Consider the following 21,547-nt stretch of genomic DNA (forward strand, 5'->3'; position numbering starts at 1 on the left):
AGCGCGTCCCTGTAGCTCACACAAACAAGTTCTCCATCGCCAGAGATTCGGACACACCAACTCACTCACGAAGTTTCTTACTCACAGTTAAGGGATTCCGCTAGTCTTTCAAGCGTCAGATCGCCGGCAACGGCCGACAGACTCCAGCCGGAAGTTATTTTCCGTTCCAGTTCAGAGGGCAGCGCCTGCGCGCGGAGCCATTAACTCCTCACCCTCCACCCGGCATGGCCAGGCCGGCAGCCCTCGGCCCGCCCCGCCCCAGTCGCGCCCCGCCCCAGTCTCGTCCCGCCCCAGTCTCGGCCCGCCCCTCGGCCCGCCCCTCGCCCCGCCCCGCCCACACTTGCTCCGTCCACGTAAGCCCCGCTCCTCCCCGCCCCGCCTCAGCTGCGGCCCCCACCCCCCCCGCCCCGCCCCACCTCGCTCCGCCAGGCCCTGCCCATCTCAGGGAAAACGTCAGCCTTGGTAAGGAATCCAATGTCTAGGTTTAAAGGTTACTTGAGGGTCTTGACTAGGTTTTTTGCCAAACAATAAATAACCACTAAATAAATAACCGATAAATAAATAACATCACCCTATATATGAGTTAGAGTACACAAGAATCACCTGAGAAGCTTGTTAACATGCAATTTCACCAACCAACTCTGAGAGATTCCACTTCAGAGCAACTGGGGTGAAGCCCAGGAACCTGCATTTTCAACAGATTCTCATATGAATGTGGTGAAAGTGGTTAAAGTCCACACTCTGAGAAACACTACACTCCCACTCGTTTGGTTTTTCTCCAACTAGTAGTGCTTTTCACTAAATGTACTTGCTAAAGTGGAATGGTTGATAAATGGAAGTAGAACTTGATTAGAAAATTTCCCATGAATTAAGACTTCCCCATTTTTTCCATCTCCTACCTATGCTTGAATATTCTCCAAGGTAGAAATTTTAGTCAAATACTGCAAGAAAAGTATCTTTTCCCTTTAGAGCAAGAGGATCAGGTTCTGGCTGCCCCAATTTCTCCCTGTACTTCTGAATCATGGGTGTTTACACATCTTTCTTTCTTTAGGCCAGTATGTCTAAGGATTTAAAAACCTGCCAAATTACATTGCATTCTACCTGGTTATCTTGAATATTGGGCTTACTTTTAAAAGTCAAAGCCAAAATATCATTTAAAATTTTTTTAACAGAATCTTCTCATATATTAATATAACATTTTGACAAGTTGAATAATTTTCTTGTAATAAGTAATTGAGTTGAACATGACAATACAACACTGCTTAAAAATTTTTTTAAACACTTTTTTTAAGAGCAGTTTTAGGTTTACAGCAAAATTGAAAGGAATGTCCAGAGATTTCCCATATACTCTCTGCTCCCACACATGCATAGCCTTCCTCAGTATCAATATCCCTCACCCAAGTGGCATGAAAAAAGCTGCTATAAACATCCATGTGCAGGTTTTTGTATGGTCAAAAGTTTTCAACTCCTTTGGGTAAGGGCATACCAAGGAGTATGATTGCTGGATCGTACATAAGAGTATGTTTAGTTTTGTAAGAAACTGCCAAACTGTTTTCCAGTGTGACTGCATTCCCACCAGCAATGAATGAGAACCCTTGTTGCTCCAAATCTTTGCCAGCATTTGATGATATCAGTGTTCTGGATTTTGGTCATTCAAATAGGTATGTAGCGGTATATCATTTGTTGTTTTAATTTCCATTTCCTTGATGACATATGATATGGAACATCTTTTCATATGCCTATTTGCCATCTGGTTATTTTGGGGGAGGTATCTATAAAGGTCTTTGACCCATTTTTTAATTGGGTTGTTTTCTTACTGTTGAGTTTTAAGTGTTCTTTGTATATTTCGAATAATAATCCTTTACCAGATACATCTTTTGTAAACATTTCCTCCTGGTCTGTGGTTTGTCATTTTATTCTCTTGAATAAAATTCTGCTAAATTTGCTTTTGCAAAGCAGAAATTTTTAATTTTGATGAAGTCCAGCTTATTCAGCACTGCTTGAACAAATTGAAGAAGCTGCTTTGAAGATTTCAGATTGAAATAGCAGAATTTAATAATACACGCAGAATCTGAAGCTGAATGCATAGGCATTTTGAAATATGGAGATGCTAAAAACTTTGAATAAGAAAAGAAAAAACTAGATATACACATTTGTTAAATATATATTTTTTTCTCTCTTTCCACTCCCATGATGTTGTAGTCATGAAGAGAAGTGGCTGTATAGTTCCGCATATGTGACTCATGCATTAATGCTGGTAGAATTCTTTTAGATGGATGAATTTTGTGCTAAAATAGTGTTGAACATTTTACTTTTCCTATAATGATGATGAATTATTTAGAATTCACATACAGATTATTTTATGAAGGTTAGGAATTGAGTTGAGACATTTACTTGTGGAAGTATCCTTTAAAAGAATGACATAATTTTATTCCTGTTTTTTTTTTCATTCCTATTATTACATACTTCAGTCAGCAAGAAATGATGTATCATTGGGGGTGAGGTAGGGACTGCAGCCTTATTAAAAGTATTTTGGAAACTATTTTTAAAACTGCTTAATATTTTATTGAGAGTACTGAATATAAATCTAAGGACAAGGAGACTTGTCGGTATAAACACTTTACTATAACTTGGAGTGTCAGGTATGATTTCAGTCAAATCTTTCATGAGAAATATCACTACTAATAGAATCTGGTTGACTTCTGATTTAAGATGACATCTGGACTAGATGTTTGTGTCTCAGACTTTCCAAGTAAAATGCCTATGAAAAATTGGAAAAATATGAGAAGTTACAATAGCATCAGAAGGCAGGACTGACAACTAGGGCCACAGTATGTGGTTGAGCTGGCTGTACTTACTTGCCAAGCCTTGCACCTTTCAGCCTGAGTCTTCCTGGACAGGTGCTTTTTCTAATTCACTCAAAGGCACCATAAAAAGAGCTGCAACTCTGTTGACAAGCACCTTGGTACCAAAACTTGATAGAATTTTGCATCTATTGCAAGAACTGTGGAGCTGAAATAGACATGTATTTTTTTTTGTTTAAAGGCAAGCAAGCCTACTGGCCTCAAGGATAGTAAGGAAGCTAACTGCCTCATGGCAAGTACTAGTGAATTGAATAGTAACTCCACTACTGTGTGTGACTTTTCAAGTAGTATTTTATACCTCTTTGCCCCAATGTTCTCCATTAGTACCTCTCTCTGTTACCCATTTTGAAGCTATAGCTTGGAGAATACCAATGATACCCCAATGAGATGGATAGATGTGATGCTCTGTATACAAGCATGTGAAGCCAGTAACAAAAGAAGGTGGGCAGAGAGGGCTGGGTATTTGACTCTCTCTGGGGGGTTAATTTTTCATACATGGTTCCTACCAAGAAAAACATGAAAAATTGTTTCTGATTAACCAGAAATTCTCCTCTTCCTAGTAAAATAACTAGCCAGTAAAGGTAAGGGATCTCACCTTAGCCCAACAACCACAATGATGAAGTTGATAAATGTCATCTGCAAGATAAGAAGTTAGGCCGGGCGCGGTGGCTCACGGCTGTAATCCTAGCACTCTAGGAGGCCGAGGCCGGTGGATCACTCAAGGTCGGGAGTTCGAGACCAGCCTGAGCAAAAGCGAGACCCCCGCCTCTACTAAAAATAGAAAGAAATGATCTGGCCACCTAAAAACATATATAGAAAAAATTAGCCCGGCATGGTGGCACATGCCTGTAGTCCCAGTTACTCAGGAGGCTGAGGCAGAAGGATTGCTTGAGTCCAGGAGTTTGAGGTTGCTGTGAGCTAGGCTGACGTCATGGTACTCACTCTAGCCCGGGCAACAAAGCGAGACTGTGTCTCAAAAAAAAAAAAAAAAAAGTTTGCTGTCAACTGTGTATGTTTATTTGTCTCCCAGCCCAAGATCTATGCTGAGGGACCAATAGCAATCAGATGGATAATGAGAAGAACCAAGTAAAATCCACACATTCAGTTAGTAAAAGTGACATAAGACTTGGAATGAGTGAATACAAGACAAAGTACCCCTTTGAAAAGATTATGCTGCATAAAGGAGAGTCCTCAAAATGCAAAGAAAGCCAGCACTTTGGAAAATAGTTTACCAGAAGCAGAAGTAAATGGAAAGAATCTGCTTTTTATTTTCTATGCAAAAAGAGATGAAATATAAGACACACTGTTAGATTAAGTTAAGGCGGGACCTAGAGACAAGGAGAAATAAAAACAAAGCTGGATAAGTTAAGGCTGTAAGGACACAGAACATGCAATGGCAAAATTCAGATATTATTTGGACATAATCAACAACACAATCAATATTGCAGAATATTAAATCAATGACTAGAGTAAAACCTTGAAAAACTCTCAAAATGTGAGCAGAAAGAACAAATAGATGACAATTACTAAATGAAATAGTGAAAACTATTCAAGAAATTGGGATAAATGAGACAGAAATAGCAACCAAAGATATATCAGAAGATATGAGAAATGATAATTTAATCCAAATACTTCCTTAGAGATGAGAAGTACTCAGTGAGTTTTGAAATATATTAATGAAAACAGTCCAAACACCTTGACCTATCTTGATAAACATTTCAATATTAAATGCTATATCAATTCATTCACTTATTCAGCAAATATTTTGTGAATGCTTGCTGTGTGCTAAGAGTTAGGGATAGAAACATGACCAAGGTACAGTCCTACCTTAAAAGAACTTAGTTTCTACAGTGGGTGACATATGTACAAAAGGCAGGCAATCACTACACCATGTGGTATTGCAATATTACAATAGGGGTAAGTACAGTGTACCCTGAAAGCACATTGGAGAGGTCTTAGTCCAGGCTTGAGAGGGTGTGGGAAGTCTTCTGGTATATAAAGTGTAGAAAAAGTCCAACAAGAATCCAGGTGGAAAAAAATAAATTACTTGCGAAGGAATAAAAATAGACTTGTCTTCAACACTAAATGTCAGAAGCTGGATAGAATAACATTTACAATTGCCTGGGAACGGTTTGACCTAAAAAGTTTATACCTACCCAAGTTATCATTCATATGGAAAAGGAAAGCAAAGACATTCTCTGATACGTAAGGGTTCAGAAATCATATCACCCATTTCTTGAGACAGTTGAAGATACACTTCAGTTAGTTAAGAAGGAATCAAAATTAAAAACTCAAGAAACGTGAAATTTTGATGTAAATATTAGAAAACATTTAAAATAATTTAAATATTGGATTAAGTAAAAACATGTAAATGCAAACAATGGGAAAATTTAAAGTAATTTCTGAAACATAAGATATAAATGATTATTTAATAATAATTTAATAATAATACTGTGGTCTGAACTTCCTGATTATAGCAACAAAAACTCAAGTGGGTGGGAGACAGGTGGCAGGAAGCAAATATGTTCTGCTAATTTACTCAATTTCTCATCTTCTATATATGGAAATAAGAAAATGATAGAATCTCATTCTAACTCTGATAATTGAAGGTATATTATTTTAGGTTTTTTTAACAGGTGAAGGTAAATAACTACAAGTAGAGTTAAAAATTGTATGTTTATTTTTATGTTAATAGAGGAACAAAGAAAGAAAACATTGCCCATATAACAAAGATATAAAACTTTTAATTTCCAACATTTATCAGTCATTCAATCAGGTAAATTCTGTGAGTACTCCTCTGCAATATTTCTTGTATGTATATAATCTGTGTCCCCATTGTCATGTTCTGTCTCCATTGCCATCGTTTATTCAAGCGACCATCAATTTGTAATTACCATGCTAACCTCCTAACTGTTCTCTTCACCTTCTCTCTTATCATACTGTAAATGCTATTATTTTTCTTTATCACCTAAAGTAACTCAATGTCTTCCCACCACCTTTAGGATAAAATCCAAACTTAATCTTGAAATGAGGACTCTTCCACCTCTCCAGACTCATATCCTGCCTCTTTCTGGTGTGAGGGCTTCTTTAAATATTTCTTCTATCCTTTCCAGGGGTCTGCTAATGTAGTTTCCTCAGCCTAGAACTTGTTTCCCTCATATTTTAACTGGTCTGTTGAGGCCTCTGCTGAAAGGTATAAGAAGCAGGTGAGCTTCTTGTAATTCTAAGCAAGGCCATGCTTGATTTCCAGGTAAGGACTATGGGCTCCTATTTCACCCTGTCCTTTCCCCTTTATGACATGTATCACACTTGAAATTACAAGATGCACACTTGGATGTTTTTAAGGTTAGGATGGCTATTACAATTGATGTTAAAGAAACTTGCACCCACCAGGCAGAGGTCTAAGTGGTCATTGCCCCCACAAAGGTAAACTAAAGCTGAGAGAAGCTAAAGCATGCCAGTTATGAGTGAGAGCTCTGTATAAAAATTGCCTCATTCATATGTTGGTATTGCCATTTACTAACCATATGACTTTAGTAACTCTGTGCCTCAGTTTCTTCATCTGTCAAATGCGGGTAATAATAATACTTCCCTCAAAAGTTGTGTGTATTTGTGCAATGAAATAATATATGAACAGGGCCTGGTATACAGGAGGAACTCTGTAAATATTGGCTAACATAGACAATTTCTGTAACTTAGTAGGTGATTCCACATGCAGTTGATTTGTAATTTAAATACGTAGTCATGGCCGGGCGTGGTGGCTCACGCCTGTAATCCTAGCACTCTGGGAGGCCGAGGTGGGCGGATCATTTGAGCTCAGGAGTTCGAGACCAGCCTGAGCAAGAGTGAGACCCCATCTCTACTAAAAATAGAAAGAAATTATATGGACAACTAAAATATATATATACAAAAAATTAGCCGGGCATGGTGGCGCATGCCTGTAGTCCCAGCTACTCGGGAGGCTGAGGCAGTAGGATCGCTTAAGCCCAGGAGTTTGAGGTTGCTGTGAGCTAGACTGACGCCACGGCACTCACTCTAGCCCGGGCAACAGAGTGAGACTCTGTCTCAAAAAAAAAAAAAAATAAATAAAATAAATAAATAAATACGTAGTCATAATTATTCCTTAAAATGTCTTTAAAAGCACACACTGAGAAGGCCCAGATATTGGACTTACTAGAAAAGACATTCAATCAATTGTCCTAAACATGCCAAAAGAGCTGAAGGAAACCATGGCCAAAGAACTAAAGAAAACCAGGAAAATGATGTATGAACAAAATGAGAGTATCAATAAAAAGATAAAAATCATAAAAAAGAACCAAATAGAAATTTTGGAGCTGGATGATACAATAACAAATGGAAAATTCATTAGAGGGGTTTAACAGCAGATTTGAGCAAGCAGAAGAAAAAGTCAGGGAATGTGATAAGACAAATAAAATTAACCTGTTGGAATAGAAAGAAAAAGGATGAAGAAAAGTGAACAGAACTTATGGGATCTGTGAGGTACCATCAAGCTTACCAACTATGCTTTGTGGGAGTTGTAAAAGAGAAGTGAGAAAAAAAGAACAGAGAAAAATATTTGAAGAAATAATGGCTGAAGACTTCCCAATTTGATAAAAGACTGAAACTGCACCTTCAGAGAGCTCAATCAACTCCAAGTTAGAAGAACAACAACAACAACAACAAAAAATCTACACTGAAGCACATTAGAATCAAAGTGTTGAGAGCATAAGACAAGGAGAAAATCCTGAAAGCAGCAAGAGAGAAGTGACACATTTTGTGCAAGTGTTCATCAATAAGATTAACAGCCCATTTGGCTTTGAAACCATGGAGGCCAGAAGACAGTGGAAATGACATATTTAAAATTCTAGAAAAAGAATTCTGTATCTTGCAAAACCATCCTTCAAAAATAAAGGATAATTTAAGACATTATGAGATAAACAAAAGCTGAGGGAGTTTATTGTTAGTAGACTTACTCTAAGGAAATTATAAATGCAGTCCTTTAAGCTGAAATAAAAGGCCACTAGACAATAATTTGAGACCCATACAAAGAAATAAAGAACATCAGTAAAGGAAATTACGTAGGTAAATATAAAAGCCAGCATTATTGTATTTTTGGCTTGTAATTCCTCTTTCAGTTTTCTACATGATTTAAAAGACAAAAATAATTATAAATCTATATTAATGGGCAAAACATATAAAGACATAATTTGTGACAACACCACATAATGGGGGCATTAAGCTGCATAGGAGTAGAGTTTTGGTGTGTTACTGAAACTTAGGTATCAATTCAAATTAAATTATTATAAATTTAAGCTGTTAATTATAATCCATGTGGTAATAACTAAGAAAATATCTAAGAAAAAAAAAGAAAATGAGAATGGAATAAAATAGTTATACTGCAAAGAATCGATTAAACAGGAAAAAAGGAATTAATGGAGGAAATGAGGAATAGAAAAATGGTATAAGACATATAGAAATGAAGTAGCAAAATGGCAGAAGTAAGTCCTGCCTTATCAGTAATTACTTTAAATGTAGATGGATTACCTCTTCCATTAAAAGGCAGAGCTTGGTAGAATGGATAATACAACATGATCAAATGACAAAACTATATGCTGTCTACTAGAGACTTATTTTAGATGCACAGACACAAATAGATAAAAATGAAATTGCAGGAAAAGATTTTCCATGCAAATTGTAACCAAAGGACAGATGGAATGGCTATACTAATATTAAACAAAATAGACTTTAAGAAATTGTTACAAGATACAAAGAAGCATATTCTATATTGACAAAAGGGTCATTCAAGAAGATATAGCAATTATACACATATACGTATCAAGCTACAGGGCCCCCAAATATATGAAACAAACATTGATAGAATTAAAGGGAGAAATAGACAGTACTACATTAATCATGTGAGACTTCCATTATGCCATTTCTAATAATGGATAGAAAAACAGAAAATCAAAAAGGAAAAAAAGATAACTTGAACAATGCTATAAACCAACTGGACCTAACAGATATATATAAAGCACCCACCCAATAAAAGAAAAATATACATTCTTCTCAAGTGGACATGGAATCTTCCCCAGAATAGACCAACTATTAGACCACAAGAAAGTCTCAATATATTTTAAAAAATTGAAATCATACAGATATCTTCTTCAACCAAAATGGAATGAAAGTAGAAATCAATAACATAAGGAAAACTGAAAAATTCACAAACGTGCAAATTAAGCAACACATTCTTAAACAACCAATGGGTCAAAGAAGAAATAACAAGGGAAATTGGATTTACTTAGAGATGAATGAAAACAAAATTTCAATATACCAAAACTTATAGGATGCAGTGAAAGAAGTGCTCAGAGGGAAATTAATAACAAAAAATATTCCCATTTAAAAAGATCTGAGACCTAGACCAATGGATCAGAACAGAGAACCCAGATATAAAACCATCATCATATTGCCATCTGATCTTTGACAAAGCAGAAAAAATATATACACTGGGGAAAAGAATGCCTATTCAATAAATGGTGCTGGGAAAATTGGATAGCCCCATATAGAAGACTGAAACAAGATCTGCACCTCTCACCACTCACAAACATTAATTCACGATGGATAACAGGCTTAAACCTAAGGCATAAAACTATAAGAATTCTAGAAGAAGAAGTTTGAAAAACTCTTATAGATATCAGCCTAAGCAAAGAATTTATGAGGCAGACCCCAAAGGCAATCACAGCAACAACAAAAAATAAATGGGACCTGATTAAATTAAAAAGCTTCTGCACAGCCAAGGAAATAATCAATAGAGCAAATAGACAACCTACAGAATAGGAGAAAATATTTGCATGCTATACATCTGATAAAGGGCTAATAACCAGAATCTACAAAGAACTCAAATGAATCAGCAAGAAAACATCAAAAATTCCATTAAAAAGTAGGCAAAAGACATGAACAGAAGCTTTTCAAAACAAGATAGACCAATGCCAAATAAGCATATGAAAAAATGCTCAAAGTCTCTAATCATCAGGGAAATACAAATCAAAACCACAGTGAGATATCACCTAACTCCAGTGAGAATGGCTTTTATCAAAAAGTCCCGAAACAACAGATGCTGGCATGGACATGGAGAGAAAGGAACACTTATACACTGTTGGTGGGACTGCAAACTAGTACAACCGCTATGGAAGTAGTATGAATATACCTCAAAGATTTAAAAGTAGAACTGCCATTTGATCCAGCAATCCCACAACTGGGTATTTACCCAAAGGAAAAAAAAGACATTTTATAAAAAAGACACTTGCACTGAAATGTTTATAGCAATACAATTCACAATCTCAAAGATGTAGAAACAGCCCAAGTGCCCATCAATACATGAGTGGATCAATAAAATATGGCATATATATACCATGGACTATTACTCAGCCATAAAAAATGGTTAACTCATACCTTTTGTAACAACCTGGATGTAGCTGGAGACCATCCTTTTAAGTGAAGTATCACCAGAATGGAAGAACAAAAACCATATGTACTCACTACTAAATTGAAACTTATAGATCAACATTCATGTGCATATATGGTAGTAAAATTCAATAGAAATCAAGCAGGTGGGAGGGGGAAGGGGGGTATGGGTAAATTCACACCTAATGGGCACAATGCACACTATATGGGTGATGACACACTTATAACTTTTATTCAAACTGTTCAAAAACAATTCATGTAACCAAAACATTTGTACCCCTGCAATATTCTGAAATAAAAACAAAGATCTAAAATTCTGAACTTTACATCTCAAAGAACTAGAAAAATAAGAGCAAACAAAATCCAAAGCTAGCAGAGGAAGGAACTAATAAAGATTAGAGCAGAGATAAATGAAATAGCAAATAGAAAAACAATAGAGAAACTCAATGAAACCAAAAGTTGGTTCTTGAAAAAGATCAAGAAAATCAACAAAACTTTAGCGAAACTTATAAGAAAAAGAAAAGACACAAATAATTAAAATCAGAAATGAAAGTGAGAACATTACCACCAACAAAATAGAAATAAAAAGTATTATGAGACTACTACAGAACAGTTGTACATCAACAAATTAGATATACTAGATGCAATCTACAAAATCCTAAAAACATACAAACCATGAAATCTGAATCAAGAAGAAATAAAAAATCTGCACAGACCTGTAACAAATAAAGAGATTGAATTAATAATCCAAATCTTCCAACAAAGAAGAGTCCAGGACCACATGCCTTCACTGGTGAGTTTTACTACTCAAAGAAGAATTAATGCCAAATCCTTCTCAAACTTTTAGAAAAACACAGAGGAGGAGAGAATACTTCCTAACTCATTTTATGAGGCCAGCATTTCCTTGATACCAAAGCCAGAGAGAGACACATAAGAAAAGAAAACTAAAAACCAATATTCCTGGAGACTATAAATGCAAAAATTCTCCACAAAATACTAGCAAACTACACTCAATAGCCTATTAAGTGAATTATATTATTATATCATGAGGAAGTCTGATTTATCCCTGTAATACAAGAGTGGTTAAACATAAAAAAATCATTCCATACAATACACTAAATTATAGAAAAAAAGGGGAAAAAAACCCCACATGATTATTTCCACTGATGCAAAAAGGCATTTGACAAAATCCAACACCCTTTCAGGATTTTTTTTTAAAAGACTCAGAGAACTAGAAATAGAAGGCAACCTTTTCAACATGATAAAATACATTTATGAAAAACCCACAGGTAACATCATATTGAATAGTGAAAGACTGAAAGCTTTCTCCCTAAGAGCAGGAACAAGACAAGGATACTTTTCTTTCTTTTTTTTTTTTTTTTTACCACTACTATCCAACATTGTCTAGGAAATTGTAGCCAGCACAATTAAATGAGAAAAAGAAATAAAGGCATCCAAATTAGAAAGGAAGAAGTAAAACTATTCTCAGGTGACATTATCCTATATATAGAAAATCTGAAAGAATCCACATGAAAGCTACTAGAGCTAATAAATTAATTTAACAAAGTTGCAGGATATAAGATAAATACTAAAAAATCTGTTGTTTCTATACATTGGCAATGAACACTCCTAAAAGAAAATTAAGAAAACAATTCCATTTACAGTAGCATCCAAAAGATTAAGATACCTGGGAATAACCTTAACCTTAGAAGTAAAGACTTGTACACTGAAAACTATAAAACATTATTGAAAGAAATTACAGAAGACCTAAGCAAGTAGAAACACTTCCTGTGTTCATGGATTGGAAGACTTAAAATTATTGAGACGGCAATACTTCACAAACTGATCTACAGATTCAATGCAATCCCTATCAAAATTCCAACAGGTTTTTTTTTCATAAGTGAAAAAGCTGATTCTCAAATTCATATGGAATGCAAGTGTAACCAAAAGAGTATTGAAAAGGAAAAACAAAGTTGAAAGACTCACACTTCCCCATTGCAAAACTTATTATAAAGCTACAGTAATTAAAACAATGTGGTACTGCTGTAAAGATAGATATATTCACCAAAGGAATAGAATTGAGAATCCATAAATAAACCTTTACAAGGGTTCCAATACCATTCAATGGAGATAGAGCAATCTCTTCAACAAATGATGCTGGGACAGCTGATAACCACATGCAAAAAAATGAAGTTGGACCCCCATCTCACACCATATACAAAAGTTAATTCCAGAGAGATCAATTACCTAAATATAAGAGCTAAAACCATTAATACTCTTAGACAAAAACATGAGGGTAAATCATCATGACCTTGAATTTGGCAATGGATTTTTAGATATCACACCAAAATCATGAAAATAAAATAAAAAGAAAAAGAAAAGAAAAGAAAAAACAAATTTGACTTCATAAAAATTTAAAAAAACTTTTGTGCATTGAAAGACCTCCAGAAACTGAAAAGACAACCTACGGAATGGGAGAAAATATTTGCAAACTATAAATCTGATAAGGGTTTAATATTTAAAATGTATTAAAAGAACTCTTACAACTCAACAAGAAAAAGAAAAACAACCCAATTAAAACATGGATAATGTACTTGAATAGGCATTTATCTACAGAGGATATACACATGGTCAATAAGCACAAGAAAAAATGCTTATCATCATTGGTCTTTAGGGAAATGCAATCAAGAACATAATGAGGCACCACTTCACATTCATTAGCATAGCTATAAAAAATGGAAAATAACAAGTGTTGAGGATGTGAAGAAATCCAAAGACTTGTATGTTGCTGGTGGAAATGTAAAATGGTTCAGCCACTGTGGAAAACAATTTAGTGGTTCCTTAAAATGTTAAACATAGAATTACTATAATAACCCCACAATTCCACTGCTGGGTATATGCCTAAAAGAATTGAAAACAGGTACTCAAAACAAATACATGTAAATGCATGTTCATAGCAGCACTATAACAACAGCCAAAAAGTGAAAACAGACCAAATACCCTATCCATCAACAGATGAATGGATAAACAAATCCTGGTATATACATATAATGGAATATTATTTAGCCATAAAAGGGAATGAAATACTGATACATGCTACAACATGAATGGACCTCAAAAATGTATGCTAAGTGAAAGAAGCCAGTTCAGAAGGTCACATATTGTATGATTTCACTTATATGAAATATCCAGAATAGGTACATCAATACAGACAGAATGCAGATTGATGGTTGCCAGGAGCTGAGGACAACAGGAAATGCAGAACAACTGCTTACTAGTACAGTGTTTCCTTTTGGGATGATAAAAATGTTTTGGAACTAGATAGAGGTTGTGGTTGCTTAACATCATCAGTGTACTAAATGCCACTGAATCGTTCACTTAAAAATGATTAATTTAATATTATGTGAATTTTACCTTACTTTAAAAAAAAAAGAAATAAGGAAAAATCTGAATAAAGTATAGATTTGAGTTGATAATAATGTACCAATATTGGTTCATTAATTGTAACAAATGTACCATACCAATGCAAAATAATAGGAGACATTGAGTGGTGGGGGGAGGCAGGATGGTATATGGGAACTCTCTGTAGCGTTTGCTCAATTTTTCTCTAAATCTAAAATGGTTCTAAAGAAATAAAGGCTATTAACTAAAAAAACTTTACTGTCTTAAATAACTCTTTGATCAAAGAGGAAATAAAATTTCAATTAAAAACCGTAAAATAATAATTTAAAAGTGGCATATCAAAAGTTGTGAGATGTAGTTAAAATGGAAATAAAAAATTTCTAGCCTTAAAAATTTTTATTATAAAATAAAAAGAATAAAAATAAATCAACTAAACATTCAACTCACAAACTGAGAAAAGTAAAATAGTCTTAAAAAGGCATTAAGAAAATATTAATAAAGATAAAAGCAAAAACTCTTTTTAAAAGAGCTAGCTATAAAAGGGATGCATCTAAGAGATTAGTTTTGAGACATGTGAATCAGGAAAAAAAGAGGGAGAAAACATAAATGGAAAAGCCGTGTAATGAAAAGGAGTTATCCACCTCGTTATGGAGATAATTTTAAAAAGTACAAGAGAATACCATATATGCCAATACATTTGAAAAATTTGATAAAAAGAATCATTTTTAAGCAAAAACAAATAAACTGCATGAAAAATTAGCATAAAACCCAAATAGATCAATAGCAATAGAAGATATCGTAAAAGCTTTTAAGGAATTACTTCCAAAAGAGGGTGCCAGGGCCAAATAGTGTTATGGATTTGCTCTTTAAACATTTCAAGGAAGAGATAACTCCCATTAGACGTTTTTAGAACATCGAACATTTTGTTATTTTTATTGTTTTACTTTAATACTGAAATGTATCAATGATAGGTTCCAGGAAATAAAAATCCAGTCTAATTTCACTTATGAATATGAATTCTGAAATTCTTGATAAATTACAAATATTTCTTTTTGAGCATACATTTCCTTAATATAAACTGTATATAAGATTAACCAATTTGGTCAGGTAGAAAAGTCTAGGAAGGCAAATTAAAAAAAAAATTTAAAAAAAGAAAAAAGATTAATCAATACGGACATATATTTTGCATACCACTGTTAGTTGTAACTGAATTGTAGTCAGCAGCTAGCACTGTCAAAATAGGAAGAAAGCTTTTTGCATAAAGCATAGGAACAGCTGCTTTGTTTGAGTATCTGGTTGCTCTGCCTGGAGAGAGTCCCTTGGCTTATGCCACATTGTTTTCGTTCTTTTCTGTTTGAGTTGTGAACTGAATTGTGAAGCCAAAATAATAGAGAATAGGCATCTATGCCTGTGGATTCAAGAAAAAAATTGAAAACATGTAGTTTGGTTGGTTTGTTTTGATCAACCAATTTATTATTTTAATTAGAGCAATAACAAAATCTTGTTTATAGCCATAAACTTATCTTTATTACCAAAAAAATCGTTTTAATAACATGATTTTTGATAACATGGAATTAAAAAAATGCAATTACTGTATTGTTTAACAGCAGAGCATTATGTAGTTTGAAGTAGAAAAACCATATAGGCGTCTCTAATGATACCCAAAAAGTCATTGAATATAGGTTAACATTAAAGTCTTGATTTTTTTCTCAGATATACCCTTATTAAAAGTAAGATATTTGGTAGTTATTTGGTTTTTATAATAAATGTATTTATCTCAAACCAACAGCCAGCGTCATTCTTAATGTTAACCACGAGGGAAATTCCCACTGAGATCAGAAATAAGACAAGGTTGATTGCGCTCTCCTCTGTTATTAAATGCTGTTCCAGAAATTCTGGCCAATGTCGTGAGAAGAAAAAAGAGAGGAGATATAATTAGATTTTTTCTATCTAGGCATCACATGTGAATTACCTAAAATAGTTTAGAACAAATGAGGAATCGATAAAATGGCTGGATGAAAGACAAAATTATGAAATCAAGATGCTAGCAGTATTCAGTTAGAAAATATAGTGGAAAAAGTACCCCCGTCAAGATAGCACCCCTACTATATCCACGAGAACAAGACACAACAAAATATATTGAAATCTATTTTACAATAAACAAAGAACCTTTATGTTTACTGAGTCCTTAATGCATGAAAGACATAGAATGTTCACAGACAGGAAGATTCTATACTGTAAGGATGACCATTTCCCTCAAATTAGTGCATAAATTTCATGAAACTGTAATTTAAATCAATTACCTCTTCTCCAGGTTACAAGTCTTCCTTCACAGACTATTCCTCTTTAAAGGTGCACGCAGTTAACACAGGCTGGAAGCTTTTTCCAGTCTCTACCAATGCTGCCCAAACTGTCCTGAGCTCTCCCTCATGTTGAACTGGGAACTTCCACTGAGAAATCCCCTGACTTGAAGACTTCCTTATTTGTAGCTATCAACAGCCAATCGTGGCAAGATAATGAAATGAAGCAAAGACTACCAGAAAATATTCTGTAAACCACCCGTGACTGTAGCTCTGACTTCCTTTTGAAACAAAGATACTTTACTTGAATAGTTAAGGCATTTAGACAAAAAACCAAGAATTGTAAACACAAAAATATTTTTGGATTAAGCCTATTTTTGTGTAAGAAAATTTAAAAGTCAATTTCTTTGAGAAATGGCTTTTTAGCCTTTAAGAAGTCACTTTTTGACCTAAGAGGCATATTTATAAACAGCAGGCAGAGACCAAATTTGAGTATAGTTGTCTTTGCTTCATGGCCTACAAGCGGTCACTTGGATGAATGAAGCTTAAAAATAGCAAGGTTTATGCTAGATTCCAGAGCCTGACCTCAGGTACTCAGAAGAGGGGTGAAGCAAAGAAAGTTCTTAAGACAGCTTTTATGCTTTGAGAACTAAGGTACTGCTCATGGGATGAGTGTATGTTCCAGCACAGTGGTGAAATCCTTTACAAAATCATGTATTTCTCTCAGGCCATGTGGAGCAAAACATCAAGTTTTACATGCAAATGGAAGGCAGCATATGCACCACAGACATTTTTCTTTGTTATAAAATTTTAGAGCTGGAAATGTCCTTAGACACCATCTGTTCCATTTCCTTTTTATTACAGATGAGAAAACAGGAGAGGGTAAATGCTCAATGTCACAAAGTTAGAAACAGCACTCAGATTAAAATCTGAGTCTTTTGAATTCAAGTATATTTCTTTCTTTCTTTCTTTCTTTTTTTTTTCTTTTACTGTACTATACTCTTGGCATATCAAGTTATTAAACTGGAAAAAGACTGTAGCAATTAAGCAGTCTCCCTGTTCAGCTCTTGCATTTTATAGATGGGAAGTCTGAGCCTTACTTAAAGTTCCCTAGTTAGTAAAAGGACTACAATTTAGAACTTCTGATTCCTAGTCTAGTTTCTTTGGCACCTTAAAACACTTCCCTCTCTTAAATTCTGTGTTAGATAAATCTGAGATATTGCTACTTATGAAATTATTTTATAAAAGAAATAATTTTGAAAGTATCTAAAATGCTGAGTAGGCTTATGATTAAAAGCATTCTGTTTACTCATCTAACATGTAATGAAGTGTTATATTTTTTCTAGGCTATGTGTTTTATAATTTCTTACTGATAAAATATCAAACATTAAGTGTTCTTGTATGCAATGGAAAGATAAAACCTATCAAGTGCTGTAAATATAGCAAAACAAACCAACAAAAAAGTGAGATAGCCACTGGTGAGAGGAAAACTTACTTCTCAAGAATTTACATTTCTGAATAAGTAGAGTTTTAAAAACAGTGCTTTAAAAAAAAAAAAACAGTACTTCTGTCTAAACTGGGAAATGCCCCTTTCTTTGGTCTCTCCATCCTGTGCCCCCTCCCTCTTCTATTTACTTTGGCATTTGAGCTTGGCTGGCACCCAAGCTCCAGCAGAACTGGCTAGTGCTGGGTATGTTTGCCTCCACCTGGTGGGACATTGCTTGAGAGAGGGTCCTGAGGACAGATAAGCTGTAGTTAGAAATGCTTTTTGAAAAAATTCTATGTGAGTGCATGAAATTTAAAACCTTTGCCACCAACCAGTTCTGGCTCTAGGCAAAATATATGAGGCAGATGAAAGTTTTTGTCTTTGTTGTCTTCAGTGGTTCCTTTTCCTAGCCCCACCCCTCACCATCTTTTTTTTTTTTATGCTTTCAAAGTCATAAACTATGTGACCAGGGCAGATAGAAACACAGAAATTCCTGCAGGGGAGGAAGAAGCAAACTGGCACCAAGTTAGGATTGGCAAGGGTTAAAGTACAATGACCAGGGCAGGAGGAGGATGAGTGGGTTCCAAGCCTAAGTTAGAGGGTGGGAGGCAAAAGTCAGGTTCCCATTTAGGCCCAGACGAATGGCCAAGAGGGTTGCTAATCAAAGAATGAGGACCTCACCACCATGGGGCAGCAGGATTCTCAGGGCAAGTCCGAGTGAAAGGCCTCCCTAAGAAGAATCCTAGAAAACTGAGTCTTCTTGGGGGATATGGATGGAAAGAAAGCCAGGTCTTTAAATTGCTAACTAGGTCTGAGGGATAGGCTCCCTCCTTTAGCAGGGAGACCCAGGTGCCTATGACTCTGGCCAAGAAGCCAGTTGGACAGCCAGCCTGCGTGAGGTGGGTGTTTGATTGAGGAACTTGGTTCAGATGATCCCATGGGCAGCTGCAGGATGAATCCATGCTCTAGGCATGGTATTTGTGGAAGCAGTAGCATTTTCTAGGCTCCACTTACTGTAGGCTGATGCTTTAGGATTTTGAAAGATCTCATTATAAATGAAGGGTTGAGACTTGCAGGGATGATGGATACATTTTTCCCACTACCAATCCAACCTCTATTAACTGTGCACTGCTTCTCCAGTGGGGAAACTTGCATTTTACGTCTTAGTTGTAGAATTAAAGATGTCCCCATTTAATGGAATTTCTAGCCACAGTGAATGGATGAAGGGGATTTGGTGGAAGTGTGTGTGTGGGAGGGAGGAGGGTAGGGAAAATGTCCTTACTCCTTATAATTCTTATCTTTAAGCTGTGACCTAAGTTAATGATTTGCCTTATATCTGTAGGGGCACGTAGTTAGCATGTTTGCTCAATTACAGTTGACCCTTGAACAACTCAGGGGTTAGGGGAACCAACCCCCTATAGAGTCGAAAATCCACATACAACTTTTGACTCCCCCAAAACTTAACTACTAATAGCCTACTGTTGACCAAAAGTCTTACTGCTAATACAGTCAATTAACACATATTTTGTATGCTATATGTATTATATACTGTACTCTTACAACAAAGTAAGGTAGAGAAAAAAATGTTATTAAGAAAATAAAATGAAAAGAATATCTATTTACTATTCATTAACTGGAAGTATATCATCATAAAGGTCTTCATCTTCATTGTCTTCACATTGAGTAGGCTGAGGAGGAGGAGGAGGAGGAGGAGGAGGAGGGGCTTGTCTTGTCTCAGGGGTGGCAGAGGTGGAAGAGAAGGAGGTGAAAGCGGAGGCAGGAGAGGCAGGCACACCCAGTGTAACTTTCACTGAAAAAATTCGTGTGTAAGTGGACCCATGCAGTTCAAACCTGTGCTGTTCAAGGGTCAAGTGAATTTATTCGATAAACATTTATTATCTACTCTGTGTTAGGCTCCATGCTGGGTGCAGGGGTTATTAAAATGCTTTTGTTGGCCGGGCGTGGTGGCTCACACCTGTAATCCTAGCACTCTGGTAGGCAGAGGCGGGAGGATTGCTTGGCTCAGGAGCGAGCTCTCGCAAGAGCAAGACCCCGTCTCTACTAAAAATGGAAAGAAATTAGCCAAACCACTAAAAATAGAAAAAATTAGCCAGGCATGGTGGTGTGTGCCTGTAGTCCCAGCTACCCGGGAGGCTGAGGCAGGAGGATCGCTTGAGCCCATGAGTTTGAGGTTGCTGTGGGTGATGCCATGGCACTCTACCCTGGGCAACAGAGTGAGACTCTGTCTCAAAAAAAAAAAAAAAAATGCTTTTCTCGCCCTTGAGGAGCTCATGGTTTTAAGGAAGAGACAGACATGCAAACAACATTTTACTCCATTGACTAAGAGGATAGTAGTGATATGTACAAGGTGCTGTGTGGGCAGAGAGACAGTTCTGAGAGCTGGAGCTATATATGAAGAGATGCCTAGACACGCAGGCACTAAATAAGAAGAAGGATCAGGGTTAAAAATTTATTTTGTACCCTTTTCCATATTCTCAGTAAATTTACTCTGATTTTTTAAAGACTAAACTTGTGGGTTTTTGCTTGTTTCCATAGCTTTATAAGTAAAATTTTTCTAAAAATCTAATTTGATATTTAACATTGTAGAGGATTATTTATAGTCTTGATGATAGTTAGATAGACACCATTTTAGTGTTCTTGGCATCTATTCTTAAAAAATAAATCTGTGACGTTTACAGATAGACTCAGCAGTGAAGAAGTACCTTAGGCCTATTATTTTTAAGAACAGGAATAAAAGTAGGACCGTGAATTCCCCAGAACCAAGTCCTCCTCATTATATGGTAGCTATGTATTTTTGGCTATCAAAAGAAAGAGGATGCCTAGTGAGGTATGGTAAAACAAAGGTTAATAGAATCAAAATCCAAATGTCTTGACAAACTCAATAGCCTGATTCCAAAATGAAATTTAACAGAAATAATTATAAAGTTGTCCAGTTAATACTCCTTTCTCTACCACCATCCCACAAACAAACAAAAACAGAAAAACATTGCATAAGTCCAGAAAGGGTTAGTGAGGTGCAATTTAGGAGCAGTCATATAAAATTAACTTGAGTTTTATTTGAGGTGATAATATGGGGATGCTAACAAAAATCCCCAAATTAATAGGACCTTAGGATTCCTTCTAGACTGAGGGAAGCACTAGTCAGGCTTTCTGATTCATCTTTCTAGGTACCACTCTTTAAGATCGTAGACAAACTAGTTATTAAATACTCATCCATGTTACATGTGTATGATTGCAGGAATGGAGGATGTTTGGCTTAGATAAAATGGGAAGCAAATAACTGTATTCAAATATCGATTAAATTATTCTATATAGCTATAAGGTAGGCCTCAGATCAGTGACCAGGAACTATAAGGAAAACAAATTTTGGTTAATTATAGAAAGACCAACATTCCAATGGTCAGAAGATGAGATAGGTCACTTTGGAAGGTAATGGGTTCTCTCTTCCTTGGAAAAATCAAACATATGATGAATGATCATTCCTTGGGAATGTTGAAAGGGGATTAAAATCTCAGATGAGGTAATAATGACTAATACCTACATAGCATTTACTATGGTCCTGGAATTATTCTAAGTACTTCACATGTATCACTTTATATAATCCTGGTAGGTACCCTGTAAGGGAGGTGCTCTTTTATAGATCCAAAACTGAGGAATAAAAAAGTTAACTAACTTGACCAAGTACACATAGCTAATAAGTGAATACCTAGGCATCTGTTTCCAAAGCTCATAGTCTTAACAAATTTATTATAGTGCAGCTGGAATGTCTACTATAAGTGTACTTTAATGTAGATTCTCTCTTTCATTCACAGCATGAAATTTTAGGGGAAGTGAAAAGAAATTCAGATGCTTCCTCAACCACTCTTTTTTTGTAGAGATGGGATCTTGCTATGTTGTGCAGGCTGGCGAGTCAAACTCCTGGGCTCAAGAAATCCTCCTGCCTTGGCCTCCCAAGTAGTTAAGACTACAGGAGTGAGCCACCACACCCAGCTTCTACCACTTTTTATTCCTTC

At 35.7% G+C, this 21,547-nt stretch overlaps 1 protein-coding gene across 3 annotated transcripts in view; it reads right to left on the reverse strand.

Moving 5' to 3' along the window:
• Positions 1 to 16,126, reverse strand: part of TANK (TRAF family member associated NFKB activator) — a 90,645-nt gene extending 74,519 nt beyond the window's left edge. For 2 of the 3 annotated variants that reach the window (XM_069472162.1, XM_069472155.1), the window contains exon 1: positions 86 to 217. The gene's annotated coding sequence lies outside the window, so the exon portion shown is untranslated. Of the gene's footprint in view, positions 1 to 85; positions 218 to 16,030 lie in introns of those variants that run through there. The other variant, XM_069472168.1, reaches the window with a different exon arrangement.
• Positions 16,127 to 21,547: the final 5,421 nt, after the last annotated feature.

Source organism: Eulemur rufifrons, chromosome 1 (genome assembly GCF_041146395.1).
Source record: "Eulemur rufifrons isolate Redbay chromosome 1, OSU_ERuf_1, whole genome shotgun sequence".
NCBI classification, from domain to species: Eukaryota; Metazoa; Chordata; class Mammalia; order Primates; family Lemuridae; genus Eulemur; species Eulemur rufifrons.